A 21,329-nucleotide genomic window follows, 5' to 3' on the forward strand; every position below is an offset into this window, starting at 1 on the left:
GTAGTAAGTGCGGCAAAATGCATTATGAACAAGTATCATACGCTATTTTTTCTATTTCGCCTTATTTTAAACGAAAAAACTTGATTTCAAAATCTAGGGATTTCTAGGGTAGTTCGCATTTGCAAAATGTTCGGGAAAAAAATTCGAAGTAGCCAAATCCAATTTCAGTCAGTTTGACAGGTGTGACGTTTTGAGGTTATCGGAGCGCAAGGGGGCCAAGAGAGCGAAGATGTTGATCATGATCATGATGGTTCTCTTGCATCCAAAGAGTTTTTCTCCGATGAATTATTAAGCCAAGTACAACAAGAAATAATGGTGTATTGATCGATTTATCATGGTTTATCAAAAACAAAATCTAAATTGTCAACGTTGACGGCAGGTTGACGGTTTGTCTGCTGCAAACCTAAGAAAAATATATGTTCCTGGAAATATTGGCACGGGATTGGTCCATTACGATACCGAAATACGCTCAAACGCGTATCGAAATATCTTCATTATGAACGCGAAATAGAAAAATAATATTTTCTTCCTGATCCTAGAATTTTTATTTTCAGTTCTTTTCCTGGCTTAGTTACACGCTAAAAATTTGGTATGTCTATTACAGGAACTAATACTAGTGCGTCTTAAAAATTTCGAGTTTTTAATGCAAAATTGTTATTTAGAGGACTAAAAAGAAAATTTTGTGAAAAAATACTGTTTTCCTCCTGATTCTGGAATTTTTATTTTCAATTTTCTTCATGTTTTAGTTAACCGTTTGAAATTTGGTATGTCAAGTACAGCACTCAAGACTAGTAAATTCTGAAAATTTTGACTTTTTATTGCAAAAATTGTCCAATTTACAGGACGAAATAGAAAAATTTGTGACAAAATTATTATCTTTCTCCTGATCCTGGAATTGTTATTTTCAATATTTTTCTTGTTTTAGTTACACACTTGAAATTTGGTATGTCTACTACAGCAATCAAAACTAGTAAATCCTGAAAATTTCGCTTTTTGTACTTGAAAATTGTCCATTTTACAGGACTAAATAGAAAGTTTTGTGGAAAAATTACTATTTTCTTCTTGATCCTGAAATTTTTATTTTCAATTTTCTTCCTGTTTTAGTTATACTGTTGAAATTTGGTCTGTCTAGTTCAGCAATCAATACGAGTAAATCCTAAAAAATGTGACGTTTTAATCCGAAATCTGTTTAATATACGGAACTAAATAGACCGGTTTGTAAAAAATGCTGTTTTTTTTATTCCTGGATTTTTTTCTTTTAATTGAAATTTATTTATTTACTTTAAACAAGATAGTAGTCCTCGATCGAGGAGTCTGACATCTACAACTGTCAAAAAAATCAGAGCTACCAACATTTTTGCATTAGAACCACCTAGTTAATTAACAATTACCAATTTCATTACTCGCGGTACAGCTACCGATGTGCAATCCCAAAACTCAGCTTCGGATAAAATTTCCGTGATTTTCCCTCTGACATGAACAAATCCTGACGTAACTTTGTTGTTCCAAATAACCGAAATATCGCTCGTCTGACAACGTTGAAATGCATTACGACAAATATTTTCCTAGTACACTAAACCCTTTCTACTTTTACGTAAAACAAACTTGAATAATTACAGTTAACAGATAAAAATGTTTACATCCCGAATTTCATTTTTATCTTATCTCAAAGAGAGATCATGGAAATTCTTTTCGAAGCGAGCACCCGTGGACCGACAATAATAAAAATGATGATTACGTGCCACCCACACATTGTAAAAACGAAGAAATTAGAAAAAACGAGTCTTAATTGAATCGTATCTGTCGGTAGCCGAGATAATCGACGAAATATCGTTGGAATTAACTGTAAACGCGTCGCTTCTTGATAAGTAATTTGTATTTGACACCCACGAATTTATGCGCCGTTTACGTCCCATATTTTATAGGACAAACGATAAGATAAATGTCCAAACATCGGGAAGGTACGGAATTAAATTTAGGGCCCTGTTTGGTATTCCACGTGTATGGTCTAGGAATGACATTCTTTTTGTACCAGCGAGGTTTTATTTTCTTATTAAATTCAATATCAAATCTCTTTCGTATTCAGATCCTAAACCTACATGAAGGGGATTATAAAAGAGGATTAACTTTATCTTGATTACACGTGTCACGGATTTCAACGCTGCATTTCTAATCCCAAAACACAAGTTTGACGTCGATTTGCGTGCGTAATTGACCACACACCGGATCGGAATCCAAGAAGCTTTGAAGTCGCGTTTCACCGGCGTTTTGCCGACCAGTTCGTTCCCGACAATTCGTCCCTCATTAATTCGTCCCCGGGTTTTTCGTCTCCCGATCAATTCGTCCCGGGCTCTTTCGTCCCCAAGGCAATTAAAAAAAAAGAAAGAGTAAGAATGTTAGAATTTTTCATATGGAGGACTAACTCAAAATTAAAATTTGTCTATTAAATTTCGTAACTTTGACAGTTTTAAAGGTGCGATCTTTGATAATAATTAAAGAATGTGATTTATATAATTTTACTTGAAACTAATATCTGCAACACAAGGTAATATAATATACTAAGAAAATGTATTTTATTACAATTAAAAAAATCAAATATAATAAAATTGTCACTGGTAAATAAAAACATTTATAGAGAAGAAAAACAAAAAGTTGCAATATTACCATGCTATAAAGACGCATTAAATTACAGATTAATAAGAGTCTTACGAAGAATTAAATAATAATTATTATTGTTTGAAAAATATTCTAAATTATTTTCATCAATCGAAAAAAAATGTCTTTTTAAGAACAAACATCTGCAAATGAATTTTTAGCTTTTCACTATCCATGTCCGCCAAAATAAAAAATTACATAAAAGTAGTAAATCCGTAATATACATATTAAGAAAAATATTTTAATGATCAGATGCAAAGAACGTCTAAAAAGTAACTTTGAATGAGCGCATTAGTTTCCAGCAATACAGTAGAACCTCGATTATCCGGGTGCGGATTATCTGTGCAATAGTGTTCGTTCGATTATTCATGCCTCGATTATCTGTGCATTATAAAAAACACACAAATCGGAGAATAATTTTGCGTCCAATGTTAGAAAACTTAAAATTTGGAACTTTAGTAACGGGTAGTGTAGTTTAATGAGATTTAGGTCAGTGCAGAGAGCAAAAACAAAATAAGTTTAAAATTTTGTCTTTGAATAATAATGTTAGCATACTTTAAAAAATGCTTGGAGTAAATTCTTTTGCAATGAAAACCTTCATAATTCAGGAAATTAAAAATTTAAGTGACAAAGACAGAGTATTAGATTTTTTAATATACAGGGTCCGGCAACACTTGTGTCCACCCCCAAAATCGTCTTTAATTTTAAAGTTACAATTTTGAAAATTTGCATACGCTCATAGTTAACAAAGCTCTAGAAGCGGACGTAAAAATTTGTGTTTTATCACGGTTTGGTTGGCATCGCGACGCCTAAGAAGTATAATTTTTAGCGATTTTTGAGTTTTTGCGAAAATACTCGCGAATTTAATTTTTATTCAACATAACTGTGATACAAATATCTGAGTTTTTAGTTGAAATCTAATGCAAACTGTGTTTAAAATTTGCGAGAAAAACGCTGTTTTATCAAGTTAGTTTTCAAAATTTTGACAGCGCAGCGGCAAACTACGTTTACACCAAAATTTTACAAGTCACTTCATTCACTCTTATAAAGGTTAATTTTTATTAACACGGGCATGTTGCACTTTATGGACACCAGAAATCGTTAATTAACATCGACAAAGCGACAATTTTACCAATTAAGACTTTTGTTACAATCTAAAGCGAGCCAAAGGATAGATGTCATTTGTGACACAAAATGTTGACAGATGGGTGTAAACGTAGTTCCCAATTTTGACGTAATGAAATTGGAAACTAACTGGAGAAAACCGCATTTTTGTCTCAAATTTTGAAGACAATTTGCATTGAATCTAAAATAACAGCTGAGATATTTTTAACACAATTATATTAAAAAAAATTAAATTAGGGGTTGATATCACAAACCCTCTTATTAACTAAAAATTACCGACGCCAAAACTATCAGTGATAAAAAACAAATTTTTGCGTCAGCTTTTAGAGCGTTGTCAACTAAAAGCGTGAGCAAATTTTTAAAATTTTATCTTTTAAATTGTAGACAATTTTGGGGGTGGACACAAGTGTTGCCGGACCCTGTATAATTTAATATGTCTGATAAGGAGTTGAGTTTTAATTTTGTTCAATTTTTAAAATTGTTATTGTTAAGATGTTGATACATTTTGTTAAAGTTTATATATATTTTGAATTAAAAAAACGTTCCAAATATGTAATTCTGTTCCCTTAAACGTACATATGTTTATTTAACAGCTTGATTATCCGTGCTGGCTCTGGTCTCGAGAAGCACGGATAATCGAGGTTGCACTGTATTAATAAAATAAATACTGTTTGTTTGTACTCTCACGATGCCAAAAATTAAATTATTATTATTAACATATCTAATGCATTTCTAATCCCAAAACACAAATTTGACATCGATTTGCGTGCATAATGGACCACACCGGATCGGAATCCAAGAAGCTTTGAAGTCGCGTTTCACCGGAGTTTTGCTCTTTTATGAAATAAGGGGATGTCATCCGGAGTACCGGAGATACGTGCGTTCTTTTGTGAGATAACTGGAATTATTCTATTCCAACTCTGTTAATACAAAGAAAAATAAAATTGAGGACGTTACTCGTGTCAAAGAAAGTTTGTTCTTTACATCATCGTCACATTTTTATTTAAATTTTATACGGAGTGGTTTTTATTGCGCCGTATTTTCAATATACACTGCGGTGTTGTGTAGTTTATGGTCCGAGTTGAACCAAATTGTCACAGGGAATTTTACGTCTTATTGTTGTGATTTCCAGGTAATCCATACTTCCGTTTAAATATCTCTTGTTGGTTGTATAAAAAGTGAGTCAATTCCCACGAGCGAACATTAATGGGGTGAGACTACAAGCTATAGACCCACAAAAACTTGTAGTGATGGGTAGATAGTCGTGGTAATGGCATTCCAACCCTTCAGTCCTCGTTAGGCGATATGTTAATTCTATATTTTCATTTGATAAGACGAACTAATCTCCAAACTCATTAACCAGTCTGACTTGAGAAAAACCCAGCGGAAGGATTAGTTGCTCTCGCTCCAAAATCTGACTTTTGCCCCCCCGTAGTGTAACCTAATTTCGCTGCAAATCGACGCGAACTTTTCAAATAACCTGCGTACTTAGAACGTTGTGTAAGCATTCATTATTACAGGCTCTCCCTCAGGAGTCGAATTATAATTTGTAATTCCAACGTGTTTTCTACAACGCAAATTTGGCATGAATTTTGGATAAACCCACGAATGCTAATCCTGCAGGAATTAAGATAATTCCCTCTTTTTAGTCGGCAGTGATGTTGGTACAACCTTGAGAAATAAAACATGACGCTGCGGAGATTACAAGCGCAGTGACAGGTGACCGAAGACGCGGGAGGAAAGCTTTTCTGCAGGGTGAGGCAGCTTGGGTAGTCCTATAAATAACTATTTCATATCTTTGAAAAGACGAATGTAAATGTTTGAAAAAAATGCGTATTTGGAAATTAGTTTCAGTTTTTAGAGATGCTCCACTTTTGCAGAGCCGCATTTAACTCTTTTTCCTTAGATGCAACTTACCACTTTAAGTGGCGAATTTTGATGAGTTTTTGAGTAAACTATTCAAAAATATCAAGTTTTAAATTTTTCGTTGCGACGGTGTCAAGTTATGATTTTTTTACGAAAATAGTAAGTTTGTGGTAAAATTTAATTTTCTATCTCTATTTTTTGTTCTAAAATTTTGTAACACATAATGAATAGTTTAGAAATAGTAACCTCACTAAATTTTATTGACATAACTAAAAAACTAACATTAATAACAAAAAGTTGAAAATATTCGCTTTGTTCAAAAATAAAATTTTCTGAAATCTCTATTTCTTGTTCTAAAATTTTGTACTTTGGTTCACTTAATGAACACTTTAGAAGTAGTCTCCTCACCAAATTTCATTGGCATAACTTAAAAACTAACAAAAACGAATTTTAGTTACAAAAAGTTGAAAATATATATTTGGATTGTCATAAGTATTTTACGGAAATTTTTCCGACAGACGAGTAGTTTTTTCGTTTTTTTTTTTAAATCTCTATTTCTTCTTGTAAAATTTTAATAACCACTTTAAAAGTACCCCTCACCAAATTACATTGGCATAACTTAAAAACCAACCAAAATACAAATTTTATTACCAAAAAGTGGAAAATATTTGCTTTGTCCTAAAATAAAATTTTCTAAAATCTCAATTTTTTGTTCTAAAATTTTGCATTTAGGCAAACTTAATGAATTCTTTAGAAGTAGTAACCTCACCAAATTTCATAGCCATAACTTAAAAACTAATAGAAATACGAATTTTAATAACAAAAAGTTGAAAATATTTTTGCTTTGTCCTAAAAATTTTTTCTAAAATTTCTATCTTTAGTTTTAAAATTTCCTACTTTTGCACATTCAATAAATACTTTAGATGCAGTACATTCCCCAAATTTCATTGACAACTTAAAAAACTACAAAAAATACGAATTTTGGTGACAAAAAAAGTTAAAAATATTTTTTGCTTTGTCTTAAAATAATTTTTTTTTAAAATCTCTATTTTTTGTTTTAAAAGTTTGAACTTTGGCACACTTAAGAAACACATTAGAAATAGTGTTTTCCAAAAATTTTATTGCCATAACTTAAAATCAGACAAAAATACAAACTTTAATAAAAAAGTCGAAAATATTTTGTTGTCCTAAATGAAAAATTTCTAAAATCTCTATTTCTTGTTCTAAAATTTTACCCTTTGACACAGTTAATGAGCACTTTAGTAGTAGTAACTTCACCAAATTTCATTGACATAATTTAAAAACTAACCAAAATACATTTATAATTAAGACCAATAATGCTGGCTTTACGAAAGGCATGTAATTTTTAGTTTAATTTCAAAATGTGCATTTTTATTCAAACATTTACGTTCACCTTCTTAAAAATATGAAAAAATATATTTCTAAAAGCGTTACAGGAGAACTACTCAAGTTTGCCTGTACATTCACGTCGCTGCTAATGAACAAACTTGTGAATTTTGAACAATTCCGCCCGAAATTTTCACGCCTCACATGCTCAATTCGGAGAACTAGCGTGTGTACACAAGTTGTGTAAACAGCACTCGCTGAAGATACAAATTGGGTACTTTAGAGCATCGAGTGATTATTACGAAGACATCTTGTCTCATTTGGTGAAAATAATTTACGATTATACGTGTTTGATAACGTAATAAATCCAGGGTTTTGCGGCAAACGATGGTAATAAAGTCCAATTATCATTTGAGAATGTGACACGTGCTTTTGAGATAAGTAGGAGACTTGGGGTCTAATGAGAACTCTAGGCGTCTTCGGAATGGGACAGGTAATGTGGTGAATTACGCCCATAAAGCGTTCAAACACAATCCGAAAGTTGAGAATCGAACGAGACACTCCGGAGCCGAGAAAACACCTGATTTTGGAGCCGCTCCAGATTCTGCCGAGAAATGGTACAAATCAATAGCCATCCGTCTGGAGCTTATAAAAACCAACGAATCAGAGGTGAAAATTTTAGAAGCTATTATCTCGCTCGGCGCATTGTTCCAGAGTGCATTTTTTCTTGTTTTCTTTAGAATTTATTCACCCATTATCTCCATCAAAACAAATGTTTGCTTATCTCAAACAGTCTAATTGATGCTGCAAACGACATGAACATGAATTGAATTGACGTTTTATTGTTTCTACTTTGTCCCAATCCCAGATACATAACAAATGAGAAAATTTCTCCATCCGCGGCGTGGGTAAATCCCCCGAAAATCAACACGATTTTTATCGATTTCTCCGCCTTATCAGTTTAATTTAAAGGCACCCGTCTGCTCTCTGTTATTACAAGTCGGAGGATCCTAATATACAGGTTATCTTGTGCGTAGGCAGCACAGTAGGCCCCCATTGAAAATTTAAAATCAAAGAACTAATTACTGAACATTACGTCGTGAAGACGCTTATAATTGTTTCAAACCACAACACTATTAGCCGGGTTTCGAAGAGCACGGGAAACTTCGGCGTTGTGATAATGGATTCACTGTTTTTAATCAAGAGCGTGATTTATCGGTGGCTTGTACTAATGAGAGTTGCTCGATATGGGCACGTGGACCCACATATCCTCATATTTTTGCCCGACGTGGGAACGCCGCAACGAAAAGCGAAAAATCGACATTTTTAGATCGAGCAATTAACAATTAACGTCTCAACTTGGAACCGCAAACATTTTGATTGATTCCGAATTTAGAATAAAAAATTAGTTTTATAAAAAAAATAAAAACTTGTGTGATTCGAGTTTTTTCTTGTTTTTCTACGTTGAGAATTTGAGCTCTTCTAACTCTAAAATGAATGACCAGACAAATTTCAACAAAATCACAGCAGGGCTTTTAACCTTTATCTTGAAAATGAGTGAACAGGATCGGGTTTAAAAAATTGGACCCGCAGTGTTGGTGCTAAAAAATTTTGTATTTTGCTCTCAGAAGGTGAAGGAAACATTTAAATTATCAGAATTTCTTAATATTGGGGTTTTATTTCGGGGGCCACTGATTTTAAATTAAAAAAGAGTTTTTGTAGAAAAAAAACCCAACTATTCAGAATTTTAATTGGCTATAATTTAGTTATTTGTTGTCGTATGTAAATTTAGATCACATATAATAAATGAACAGATATTGATCAAATTAAGTTTTCAGAGAGTCTGTTTGGGGTCATTTTTAACGAGCTTATTCCGAGCGAAAACTACGTTTAATATTTTTGAGTTATACATTAATCAAAAGAGAAGAGTGAGATCTATCAACTGGTCAAATCTTAGATCGGTAGGTTAAATAGTTTACAAGTGGCGACCAAAAAACCAAAAATGTAAATTTGTATAAATTTGAAAAATAAAATTTAACAATCTGAAAATTAAATCAGTCATAAATCAGTTATTGGTTTTTACATACAAATTTGGAGCATAAATTTGGAACCTGGGTGAAATTCTGCGTAAGGTGAGCTCAAATTATGCAAGTTTGCATTAAAAATAAGCGAGAAATCGACTTTAGAACTTTGACATAGTTTTAGTCATGAATTTTTTTGGAAAACTTAAACTTTTGGCTTTTGGAAAATTTAAAAACAATTTCTTGGCTAAAAAATTGCGTGAAAAACGATGACAAAAACAGTTTCGTTCGATCTGTTGTAGTTTCCGAGATATTGAGCACTTTAAAAACCTTTAAAAATTTAGTCCTCTGGCGGCTGCCCTAAAATTTAAACGACCGTCACTCAATTATTTGATTAAAATTAAAATTAAAATTCGCCCAGTTTTGAATTCTGCGTGGCATTCTGTATAAAATATGTTAAACTAACTTAAGTTTGCTACACAAGTAAACGAGATATTGATCAAAATCTGTTTTCATAAAGTTTTTTTTGGGTGACTTTCAATAAATTTTTTTGAGGCGAAACAACGTTTTATACTTTTGAGTTTCAATTGAAAGAACAATTCAAAATCTATCAGCTGGTCAAATCACCGATGGGTAGGTCTATTAGTTTACGAGTTGCGGCCAAAAAACGAAAAATTGAAAAATTTTTATCGGGTCAAAAAAATTTTTTACGAGATTGATCATCGAATTTAAAGCATTTGAGGGCGAATTTTAAAGGAAAAAAACGCGAGGAAAACGGTTGTGAAAACCGTGTCTTATTAGCAATTGAAGTTTGGAAGATATTAAGCATTAAAAATTTGAAAAATAAAAATCGACTATTTGCAACTTTAAACGGCCATAACTCGGTTATTTGTTGTACGTGGATTTTGAGCCCGGATTTAAGATCTGCGCGAATTTCTGCGTAAAATGAGCTCTAATAACGCAAGTTTGCTGCAAAAATAAGTGAGATATCGACCGCATTTGTAATCTATAAAAAACTAATTTTCATTAATTTAGAAAAAAATCGTTCTCTTTGACAAATACAAGTTTTATACTTCTTTTTGAAATCGCGATGGTGAGCTCTTAAGACTCAAAAAGCACAGATCCGTGCTCCAAACCTTTATTTTTAAACTGCCTCAACAGGACCGGATTAAAAAAAGTTGGGCCCGCAGTGTTAAACCATTTCAAAATTTTGACTTTGTTTTTGGTCGCCGTCGCCATGTTTGCGATTATTTTTTTCAAATTGCTTGCTAAAGAGAAAACTAAGAATGAATGAAAGGACAAAAATTAACTTTAAGAAGCACAAAAACTGGCACAATTATGAAAGCTATGAGAGCAATTTCGAAAACTTGACGAAGATGAAGACGGAATCTAACATTAGAATTAAAAAAGAAAAATTTGATGAAGGCACATAAAGCTTGAAAGAATCTGAAGAGTCGGAGAAAATCGGACAATTTGAAGAATCTCGAGAGAATTTAGAGATATTTCAAAATTTGAAAATTGTAAAAATTATGTACGGCTTGATATTAATTTTTTTATACAGGTGTCCCAGAATTCGCGCCCCATAGAGCAAGGAGGGTGCCGACACCAATACAGATGGTAAATTTCAAAACAAAAATTGACTAAATGTTGTGACTAAATGTAAAAGCTTATTCGAGAAGTGGAGTAAAAGGCCATTCAAATTTCCTAGGCAACGAGAGTCTAATTTTTATCTGACCAATGGATGATAGTTTGTGTCCATAGTTACCAATTTTCAAATTCTGTTCAGCTTCAGGATTGGCTACAGTTTTCTTGTCTTATCTCGGTTATTTTTTGAGTTAAAAAATTATAGTTTCGAAATTTTGGTTTAGAATTGTTGCCTCCATAAGCCCTTTTTTTCTGAGGCGCGAGTTCTGAGACATCCTGTAAAGAGGTGCCCTAGAACACTCGCAATTCTCCATCAAAATACGAGATGATTTTTGTATTTCACAATTTCCAGGCATTTATAGTATTCAAGTCACAGCCGGTTTAAATGGCCAATCAGAGAGCATTTGTGTGTAATACAAGGATAAATTTTTGTTGGTAATTTAGCAACGGAACACTATCTAGCAATTCATGGACTCTGATTGGCCGATATAAAGTGCTTCCAATTCAATAACTATTAGAAATGAATTAGTGCGAGCGTTCTGGGACACTCTGTATCTAGTTGTGGCACTTTAAGATATTTTTTAGGCACATTGTCAAATAAAGGTCGATAATCGGCCTAATTTTCCCTTTTCTGCGATTAAAATAAGTAGCGTTCACTGTCCTTCACATCTATTTAAATTTTCATACGTCGCCAATCGATTCGCGTTACGTTGAATTTCTATTGAATTACAATCTGTTGCACCCTGTAAGCGCATGCACGCGAGTTTTTCGTAATTCCGTTTGCTGAGTGATGTGTTTTTAGTTTACTTACGTTTGCCTTTTCGCCCTTTTTCGTCCTTTTAGCTCTGTCCGTGTGTTGACTTTTCCAATGCTCGACTTACGTGCCGCCATCGATTTGGGCAATGGGGACAATAAAGAGCCAACTTTATACGAGAGCTAGAAATCTTTTGAATACTTCTCACATTCGAAAGCCCTATTTTAGACGAGAGAGCATTTATCGCATGAGTTACGTCAATATGTATGAGCATAAAGATCCTCTGAGACGCCGGCGATTATCCTTGCTACGTAAAAGAAGAATTGGCGAGAGGGTCTGCAGGAATGCGAATATTTTATTTCACTTCCGATGTACCTGTATGTAAGTATGGAAATTTAACTTTGTTTTTTTTTAAGATTATTTACATTTAAAAAGGATGCAAGTGACGACATTCGAGAAGGGACATGCAGCAATTTTCTGTACGTTTTTCCGAGCGAAGGAAACTCCGACGTGGATTTTATGAATACTGCATGTATCGATTGTGTGATTATAAATATTCCCGCACCGAAATAAGTAAACAGTTTAATTTCTATGGCGATGGAATTTTTTCCTCAAAGTCTTTAATATCTCCATCTGGACGGTTGTTGGTGCACCGAATTCCTCCGCAATAACTGAATTAAATTCTAGTCATTGTAATTTATGTTAGATATGCATAAACTCTTTCTGTGCCTTCTTCAGATTTTCTTTTAAATTCTAACGTTCGATTTCGTCTTCATATTTGTCAAGTTCTCTGAAATTTTTTTTTGGTTTTTGTGCTGGTTTCTGTGGTTCTTAAAATTAATTTTTGGCGCTTTCATTCATTAGTTTCCTGTTTGGCGAGCAGTTTAAAAGTAAAAATTGCAAACATGGCAAAAGCGCCCAAAAACAAAGTCAAAATTTGGAAATGGTTTAGCACTGTAGGCTCAACTTTTTTTAATCCGGTCCTGTTCAGGAGGCAGTTTAAAAATGAAGGTTTAGAGCACGGATTTGTGCTTTTTAAGTTTGAAAAGCTCAAATTTGCTATTTCTAGGAAAAGTAATAAACTAGAATTTGTAATTTTATCCCAGAGAACGAATTTTTCTAAATTATTGAAAATCAGTGGTCGATAGATTAGAAATGTCGGTCAATATCTCGCTTATTTTTGCATTATTAGGGCTCATTTTACACAGAATTTTGCGCAAATCTCAAATCCGGGCTCAAAATCTACGTACGATAACAAGTTACTGAGTTATGGCCGTTTAGTTAGTTAGTATTTGGGACTCGATTTTTATTTTTCAAATTTTTAATGCTCGATATTTTTGAAACTACCACTGTTAATAAAACACGGTTTGTACCACCGTTTTTTTCGTGTGTTTTTTTTTAGAATTTGCCCTCAAATACGCAAATTTCGATGATCAATTTTTTTCGGGCAAAATTTTTTTGAGCCAATCGATAAAAATTTTTGAATTTTTTGTGTTTTTGGCTGCCACTCGTAAACTAATAGACTTACCGATCTGAGATTTGGCCCGTTGATAGATTTTGAGTTGCTCTTTTAATTGGTGTAGAACTCAAAGGTATGAAACGTCGTATTCGCGTCGAAAAAATTTAATAAAGATGACCCCAAAAAAAATGAAAATGAAAATTTTGATCAATATCTCATTTATTTGTGTAGAAAACTTAAGTTATTTGGGCTCATTTTATGCAGAATGCCACGCAAAATCCAAAACTGGGCAAATTTCAACAAATATTTGAGTTAAAGCTGTTTGAATTTTCGGGTAGTTGCCAGAGGGCCAAAATTTTGAGGGTTTGAATATCTCGAAAACTTCACCTGATAGAACGAAAAGGTTTTTGTGATCATTTTCTCGCAATTTTTCAGCTAAGAAAAAATCGTTCTTAGATTTTTCAAAAGCCAAAAGAATTTTTCAAAAAAATTTATAACTAAAACTATGTCAAAGTTCTGAAGTGGATAAATATCTCGCTTAATTTTGGCGCAAACTTGCATAATTTCCAAACTGCAAACATGCAAACTTGCAGATTCCAAATCCGTGCTCAAAATTACTTACTAACAACTATTAACTGAGTTATGACTGATTTAAATTTCGGATGATAAATTTTTATTTTTCAAACTTTAAAAAGATTATTTTTTTGTTTTTTGGTCGCCACTTTAAACTATAACTATTTGACCTACCGATCTGAGATTTGACCAGTTGATAGATCTCCAACTGCTCTTTCGATTAATGTAGACTCAAAAGTATTAAACGTAGTTTTCGCTTCGAATAAGCTCGTTAAAAATGACCCCAAAAAAACTCTTATTTGATAAATATCTCGTTTATTTGTGAAGCAAACTCAAGTTGTTCTTGTTCAATTAAGGCAGAGTTTTACGCAAAATTCAAAACTGTCCGACTTTTCAACATACGTTAAACAGTTTAATTTTTATGGCGATGGATTTTTTCCCTCCAAGTCTTTAATATCTTCATCTGGACGGTTGTTGGCGCAGCGAATTCCTCCGCAACAACTGAATTAAATTCTAGTCATTGTAATTTATGTGACAGTTCATGATTGTACGCGGAAGATCTTGCATATGCAAGTTTATCCGTAATAATTTACAGTCGCATATGAACGCCAACGTGTCCGAAAAAGAGAGTCATTTATAAATAGATACCGCGTTTGTTGGGGCCCTTTTATAATCGTTTTGATTACCCGATATCATCTTAATTAGTCTCCAGGTAAATCATTTCTTCCCACTCGATCAGCTTCACAAATTTCCTCTGAAAGACCTACCGGTTTCGGTTGATAAATGAGTGCAAGCTTTGTTTGATAACGCCTGTAATGACTTTTCTTTATGAAATTATCGCACAGAAATAGGACCGATAAAGGGTCAGTTTGCATGCACACGCAAGACGCGGATTAGGTAAATTCGGTCGATTTGCAAAAATAACCCAATAAATCAAGATAATGACGCAATCTTTCATTTCTTCAAATCAAACTTCGGACGTGTTTTCTATTAAAATTAGTCAAAATGTGTCATTGGCTTGAGAGGTGAGAAAGTGTAATTTATACACCACTATATTACTTTAACGATGCAATAAATACGGGAGCCTGGGGGAACGTTGTGTTAACCCACCACACATGATGCAAATCGTTTAATATAAATAATATCAAAAGACCGTGTTACCGCATAAAAGTATGCACCTGATTGCGGCCAACTTGCAAGTCTGTTTTGTCTAGACTATGAATTTCAATAAGAGCCGTGCTTGGTGCTACGCGCTAGATTACGATCTAGTTTAAGACAACACTATCGAAAATGGGAAATCGGGTAAATTTCAGCTTGGCAAGTGTTTTGTGGGGGTGCGGGGCGGAATGCAGCTCTCAAAGCGGAATAATATCTGATTAGGGGCGCAAATTGTAGATCTCGCTGAAGTTCAAGAAATGAACTCCTTTAGGAGAGTCCTTTAGATTTTTCAAATGTTTTTTTGTGAATTTCAATTGTTTAAATTGCATTTGTTGAACTCTGAAGTCCGTTTTATTCCATCAGGTCAGGATTCGGAGATATTTGTAAGGTTTTTTGTACCCCGCGTTTACTTTTGTGTTTTTTTGGTTTTGGTCGACAACTTGCTAAATTATAAAATTTTATAGTATATTATTGGAAAGGGAATTAAATAAGCTTTCCTACAAACTATAGAAGTCGCCGAGAGACATATTTGAGAATGTTGAAAATTTTTAAAATATGAATTCTAACCGAAAATAAATTAAAAAAAAATTAATTCAATTTTTAGGTTTGATTCTTAAATAAAAATTTCCAAACTGTGTTTTTTCTGTTATAGAGTTTTACAATTTGTTTCAGTTAATAAACAATGAAACATTAAAAATTTCCCTAAATCTCATTGCTGTAGCGTTAAAACTGTCAAAGTTACAAATTTTAATTGAAAAAAAATCAAAATATTTACTTTTATTTCAAAATAAAATTTCTAAAATGGGGTTTCCTTTGCACAAAAATTTTACAATTGATTTCAGGTAATAAACAACGGAAAAGTAGTAATTTCACCAAATGTCATTGCTGTATCATTGAAACTGTCAAAGTTAAAAATTTTTAGTTTTATTTCCAAATAAAAGTTTCTAAAATGGATAAACAAAGGAAAAATAGTAACTATCTAAAAATCATTGCTGTAACTTGAAAATTACCAAAGTTGCGAATGTTAATTAAAAAAAACAAAATTTTTAATTCTATTTTAAATCAAAAATTTCTAAACTAGGTTTTCTTTGCTCAAAAGTTTTACAATTTTGCACAGTTAATAAACGTAGAAAAAGTAGTTATTTCCCTAAACTTTATTGCTGTAGCCTGAAAATTGTAAAAATTACGAATTTTATTTTAAAAAAATGAAGATTTTTAGTTTTATTTAAAAAAAAATTTAGCACATTTAATAACCAATAAAAATAATGTAACTTCCTTAAATCTCAAAATAGAAATTCTTAGTTCAACTTTAAAATAAAATTTTCCAAAATTGGTTTGTTTTGTGTTAGAATTCCACAATTTATTTCAGTGAATAAACGATGAAGAAATAGTAATGTTCTCAAATCTCATTGCTGTAGAGTTAAAACTGCTAAAGTTACGAATTTTAAGAACAAAATTGAAAATTCTTATTCTTTATTTTAAAATAAAAAGTTCTAGAATTTTATAATTTAGAACATCTTATAAATAATACAAAAATTGTAACTTTTTTAAATCTCATGGCTATAGATCAAAATTTTTAGTTCAATTTTAAAATAAAAATTTTCAAAATAAGTTTCTTCTGTTCTAGAATTCTACAATTTATTTCAGGCAATAAACGATGATGAAATAATTATGTTTCCAAATCTCATTGCTGTAGCGTCAAAACTGTTAAAAGTACAAATTTTAATTGAAAAAAAATCAAAATTTTTGGTTTCATTTTAAAATAAAAATTTCTAGAATAAGTTTTCTTTGTTTTACAATTTTACAATTAAGCATACTTATAAAATGATAAAAAATATAGTAACTTTGACAAATAAAATTATGTACTATTACTTGAAAATTGTCAAAATTACAAATTTTAATCGAAAAAAAATCAAAATCTTTAGTTTAATTTTAAAATAAAAATTTCCAAAATGGATTTCTTTTCTTTTAGAGTTCCACGACTTATTTCAGTTAATAAACCATGAAAAAAAAGTGATGTCCCCAAATCTCATTGCTGTAGCGTTAAAACTGTTAAAGCTACGAATTTTAAGAACAAAATTCAAAATTTTTAGTTCCATTTTAAAATCAAAATTTCTAAAATGTTTTTTTTTGCTCTAAACTTTTACAATTTAGCACAGTAAATAAACGATAAATAAGTAGTTATTTCCCTAAATTTTATTGCTGTAGCTTGAAAATTGTCAAAGTTACGAATTTTGTGAACAAAATTAAAGTTTTTAGTTTCATTTCAAAATAAAATGATCTAAAACGGATTCCGAATCTGGAAGCAATTCTACTTCAGAAATGGCTTTCCACTGCTCCAGCATAAATTTCGTGCAAAAGTTCTTAACTATTGGAATTATTTGAATTGCTATTTAGTATGAGCAAAATTATAAATGTTGTGGTGTCAAGTAATAATTTTCCTCAATTTGCATAATCCCGTGTCTATTTCAAACCATTCTTAAATGTCTCATTTATTATTTAGGTTGTAATAAACCATTTGTCAATGAATTTCTGTCAGGAAACATGAACATAGCAAAGACAAATGTTTAAATATTTGTTTCCGCCGTCCTTAGTGGGATTGTTTGTAAAAAATCTTCAACACGAATTGACCGAAATCTTCGTGTTCAGAAGAAATGAAAACTGTTCACTTTTGTGTTTGTACAGAGGAAAACTGAAGAAGTGAAAATTTAGTACTTCATTTACGGAAATTTGGCCGTAGATTCGTATAGTCTAAACAGGAAGTGCCCTCTTCACTGTCGACACACAATCTCATTAAAAATGTACCAATTTCATGCCATTATTATCAAATGCCTGTGTCCAATAAAAAACATATAAAGTGTCGTAAATCTCGTCGCAGGAAGTTTGTTATTAAATAAAACTGCCCCAAATCTCCAATCTTTGTTTTAGACTTGGCGTTTGCTTAATTCCGTCCAACTTGCCCCGTCGCTGGGAGAAAATTGCAATTTCGAACCTAAATAGGAAGTTTTCCTAATCCATATCGATTAAGTCGAGCAGGCTTTTATTGTCTCTTTTCCGCTCCCTTCAGGGAAATCTAATAGTACCATTAGTGGTTTAATAGCACAAATTATGATTGTGATTGAAATATCGAGTTTGGATTCTTATCGTGGAATCTCATTTCTCAATGGCTAATAAATTTTTCACGGCCATTCAGTATTTATAGTTTCTTGTCCGACAATGGATAGGGCTGTTCCCAATGTATGAAAAGTTGAAAAAACGGACATCAACTTCAATTTGGTGTAAAAATAACGGACAATGGGGCTCTAACGACAGGTCAGTTCTTTCATTTGTGAAAGTGTCCTTTTTCTTTGTCCGTTTTCGTTCCACTGCGGTATTTGGACCGCCCGCGTTGTTTTAAATTATGTATTTAACTGGATAATGCGGCGTACAGGCTCTAATTGTCTTGGGAACTGTTCATCGACACCAATAACTGCAAGAAATTTGCAGACGATGACCACAATCTCTGTGTTTTGTGACAAATTATTTATGAGCACCGACTTAAAAGTTTCTCTGAAGATTACATATTTATTAGTGTAGTCGTCTCTATTTTATCCTACTTTCTCGAGGATGAAGTAGACAGAACATAATTTAATTTCAAACTCTACATTGTACATGACATCTCTTTTTAACTAATGATTTTAATTCCGAGTGTGTTTTTCAGAGCCTGCGCTAGGAATCTGTTCAACGAAAGGTAAGAACACCATAAATAATACTGTGGACGCTCTTCGAAGAGCAAATCAATTACAATTTAAAATGAGTCCGAAGTGGATCATCATCAATCTTTTCTTTTTGGAAGTTCCTCAGGTGAAGGCTCTTAATGTGTCGCTGCTTTGGGAGGAAATTTCTTGTATTTTCGTCAGACCTTGTTTTTGTACGATTTTTTTGGAGATTTTATTTAAATTTTCCTAAGTTTAAAAAAAATTTAAAAAATTACTGGCGCAAATTTTGAGCAAAATTTGTTCTGTTCTAAATCTAAAGTCCGTTTTGCTCTATCAAGTCAGGACTCGGAGATATTTAAAATAAGTTTTGATTCGACGTTCCCGAGAAAAATAATCTTTCAAATAAAAAATTCTAAACTTCTTATATTTTTTTTAAATTTGTAATTTGGTGCACTTAATAAACGCATCTAAGTTTATAAATTCACCGAATTTCAGTACTCTAACGTAAAAACAGTCGATTTTACAGAGTTTAATAGAAAAGTTTGGCTCTTTATTTCTATCTGCAAAGAAAAAAAGTTCTAAAATTTGTACTCTTAGTTCTAAAATTCTAAAATTTAGTATACTTAGTAAATGTATTTGGAGCAGTCAGTCCACCAAATTTCATTGCATTGGATTTAAATTTGGCCAACTAAAAAAATATCAATTTTGGATTTTTTTAAGACTCTGTAATTTCTTCATTTTTTTATGCATTTTAACAAAATTTGTAGAAATTATCACTCGCTATAGTGATATTAGAAGTGCTAATTTAGAGAAGTTTAAACCAGAAATTAGAATTTTTAGAAATTTTTGGAGGTTTAGAGTACTGAGAAAATATTTTATCAAATGTTTTCAAGAGCCTGAAATTCATTCACTTTTTATGCCACAAAAACAAAATTTTTGCATGATTTCTTTCTTGTCTGTTTTAGTAACGTTATCATTTTGCAAAGATTTAGGCTTAATAGACAATTTTTTAAAAATTTTTGTTTTAACAACAAAAAAATACAAAAAAGTTTTTAAGACCCTTTACTTTTTAACTTTTTATCCGATTTTAACGAAATTTGGGAAAATGATAACAGTTATATTAAAAGTAGTAATTTAGAGGAATTTAGATCAAAAGGTAGAATTTTTGTTTAAAGAACTGCGAAAGGGATATGAATTTTTTTCAACACTCTGTAATTCCTTCATTTTCGATGTCACAAGAACAACAACATTTAGGTACGTTATTTCTTTTATTTGTAGTAATAAGATCACCAATTTGGAAAAATTTAGACCAAATAGTCGAAATTTTAGAAATTTTCGTTTAAATGAACACAAAAAAATGTACAAAATTTTTAAGACACTAATTTTTTTAGAAGATTTTCTTTAGAGAACTGCGAAAATGTTATCAAGATTTTTTTCAACACTCTATAAATCCATTATTTTTTATGTCAGAAAAACAAAATTTGTGCATGTTGTTTTTCTGTCTGTTCTAGTACGATCACCAATTTGCAAAAAATTAGACTAAATATACAAATGCAACAAAAATTTTGAAGACCCCGTAGTTTCTTTATTCTTTATGCGATTTTACTGAAATTTGGTGAAATTATTATTTTTAGCTGTCTTATTAAAAGTGCTAATTTAGAGAAATTTAGACCAAAAATAAAAATTTTTTAAAATTTTAGGCTGCAAAAATGTCAAAATTTAATAAAATAAAATTTTTTCAACACTTTCATTCTTTCATTCTGTCACAGGAATGACATTTATTCAGGTTATTTATCTTATCTGTTGTAATGAGATCACCAATTTACAAAAATTTTGATCATACAGAATTTTTTTTAGAAATTTTCGTATTAATGAACAGAAAAAAATACAACCGAATTTTTAAGACACTGTAATTTTTTCATTCTTTATGCGATTTTAACGAAATTTCACTTCTCTAGAATAAATTTGTTTCAAAATTTATTTACTAGTGAAATTAGCCACAAAGTTTTGGAGTAAGAGACATTTTATTCATTTACAGAGTGTTGACAAAAAATATTTTTCATAGATCTAAAACATTAAAAAAAAATATAGCACGTGTGGTCTAAATTTTGCAACATTTCAGTCTCGTAGCCGCATAATTTGACGATATACAGAGTGGTAATTCTAAAAAACTTTCTTCTAAATATAGTCCTAAATTTTGATCTATTAAAAGAATCTAAAAAGGATCTAAAATTCGCCCAACTCCCAGATTTTGTATTCGGTGTTCACCCTTTGCATAACGACCAAGGTAAAGTCTAAAATTAGTCTGAAATAGTATAGAACTTTGTTTCATACACTGAAGCAAACCTCGAGTCGAGTTAATTAAATTTACACTCACATATTCAGTATAAAACATTTTGAGTAATCGACTTGTGTACATAAAGGTCGCGTTAGAAAAGACTCATTAAATTACAACATAGTTGAATCAAGAAACATCAAGTTTGACTTGAATACGATACTTGGTTTTATTAGGGTTTACATAATTACATTTAATAATTAGGTATAATATATTTAGGGGGATTCCTTTGATCCAAAATTAATAAAGGTACAGGGTTGGTACGATGAGCAAATACTTTAACAATTTCTTGTGTAGGCGCACCGTCTTGAAATGCAGGTGTGTGCTTTCCCAGCACCCTTTTCTTCGTACTTATTGAAGGGAAGTTGTGAGTGGCTTGTTCGAGACACATTCTCGGTCTGAACTATTTAAATTTGCGCCGAGTGTCGCTTTTTCCTGTCTGAAACTGCGACAAATTGAGCTCCATTTGTAACAAAATAGCAAATTACTTTCATCGTGCTAAACTAACGGTTATTATGACAGGGGTTTAGGGGTTTTTACGCGCGCGCTTTGAATATTTATTTAAAGGGTTCTGCAGTGCGCTCCTTGTACCGTTTTGTCTTGCGGTGGTTAATAATGAAAACACGTTCCGTTTGCAGTAGTTGCACCTCGAGGAAAATTTGTTGATGGTAAATTAGATTTGTCGCGGCTAATG

General features: G+C 31.9%; 1 protein-coding gene across 3 annotated transcripts in view; it reads left to right on the plus strand.

Annotated features, from left to right (window-relative positions):
• nolo (ADAMTS-like no long nerve cord) overlaps positions 1-21,329 on the plus strand; it is a 187,233-nt gene that overhangs the window by 15,309 nt on the left and 150,595 nt on the right. For all 3 annotated transcript variants that reach the window (XM_088048657.1, XM_088048665.1, XM_088048674.1), the window contains exon 2: positions 18,303-18,332. The gene's annotated coding sequence lies outside the window, so the exon portion shown is untranslated. The remainder of the gene's footprint in view (positions 1-18,302; positions 18,333-21,329) is intronic.

The sequence above is a fragment of the Gnatocerus cornutus genome, chromosome 1 (genome assembly GCF_029298725.1).
Source record: "Gnatocerus cornutus isolate USDA-ARS CGAHR chromosome 1, icGnaCorn1.1, whole genome shotgun sequence".
Taxonomy (NCBI): Eukaryota; Metazoa; Arthropoda; class Insecta; order Coleoptera; family Tenebrionidae; genus Gnatocerus; species Gnatocerus cornutus.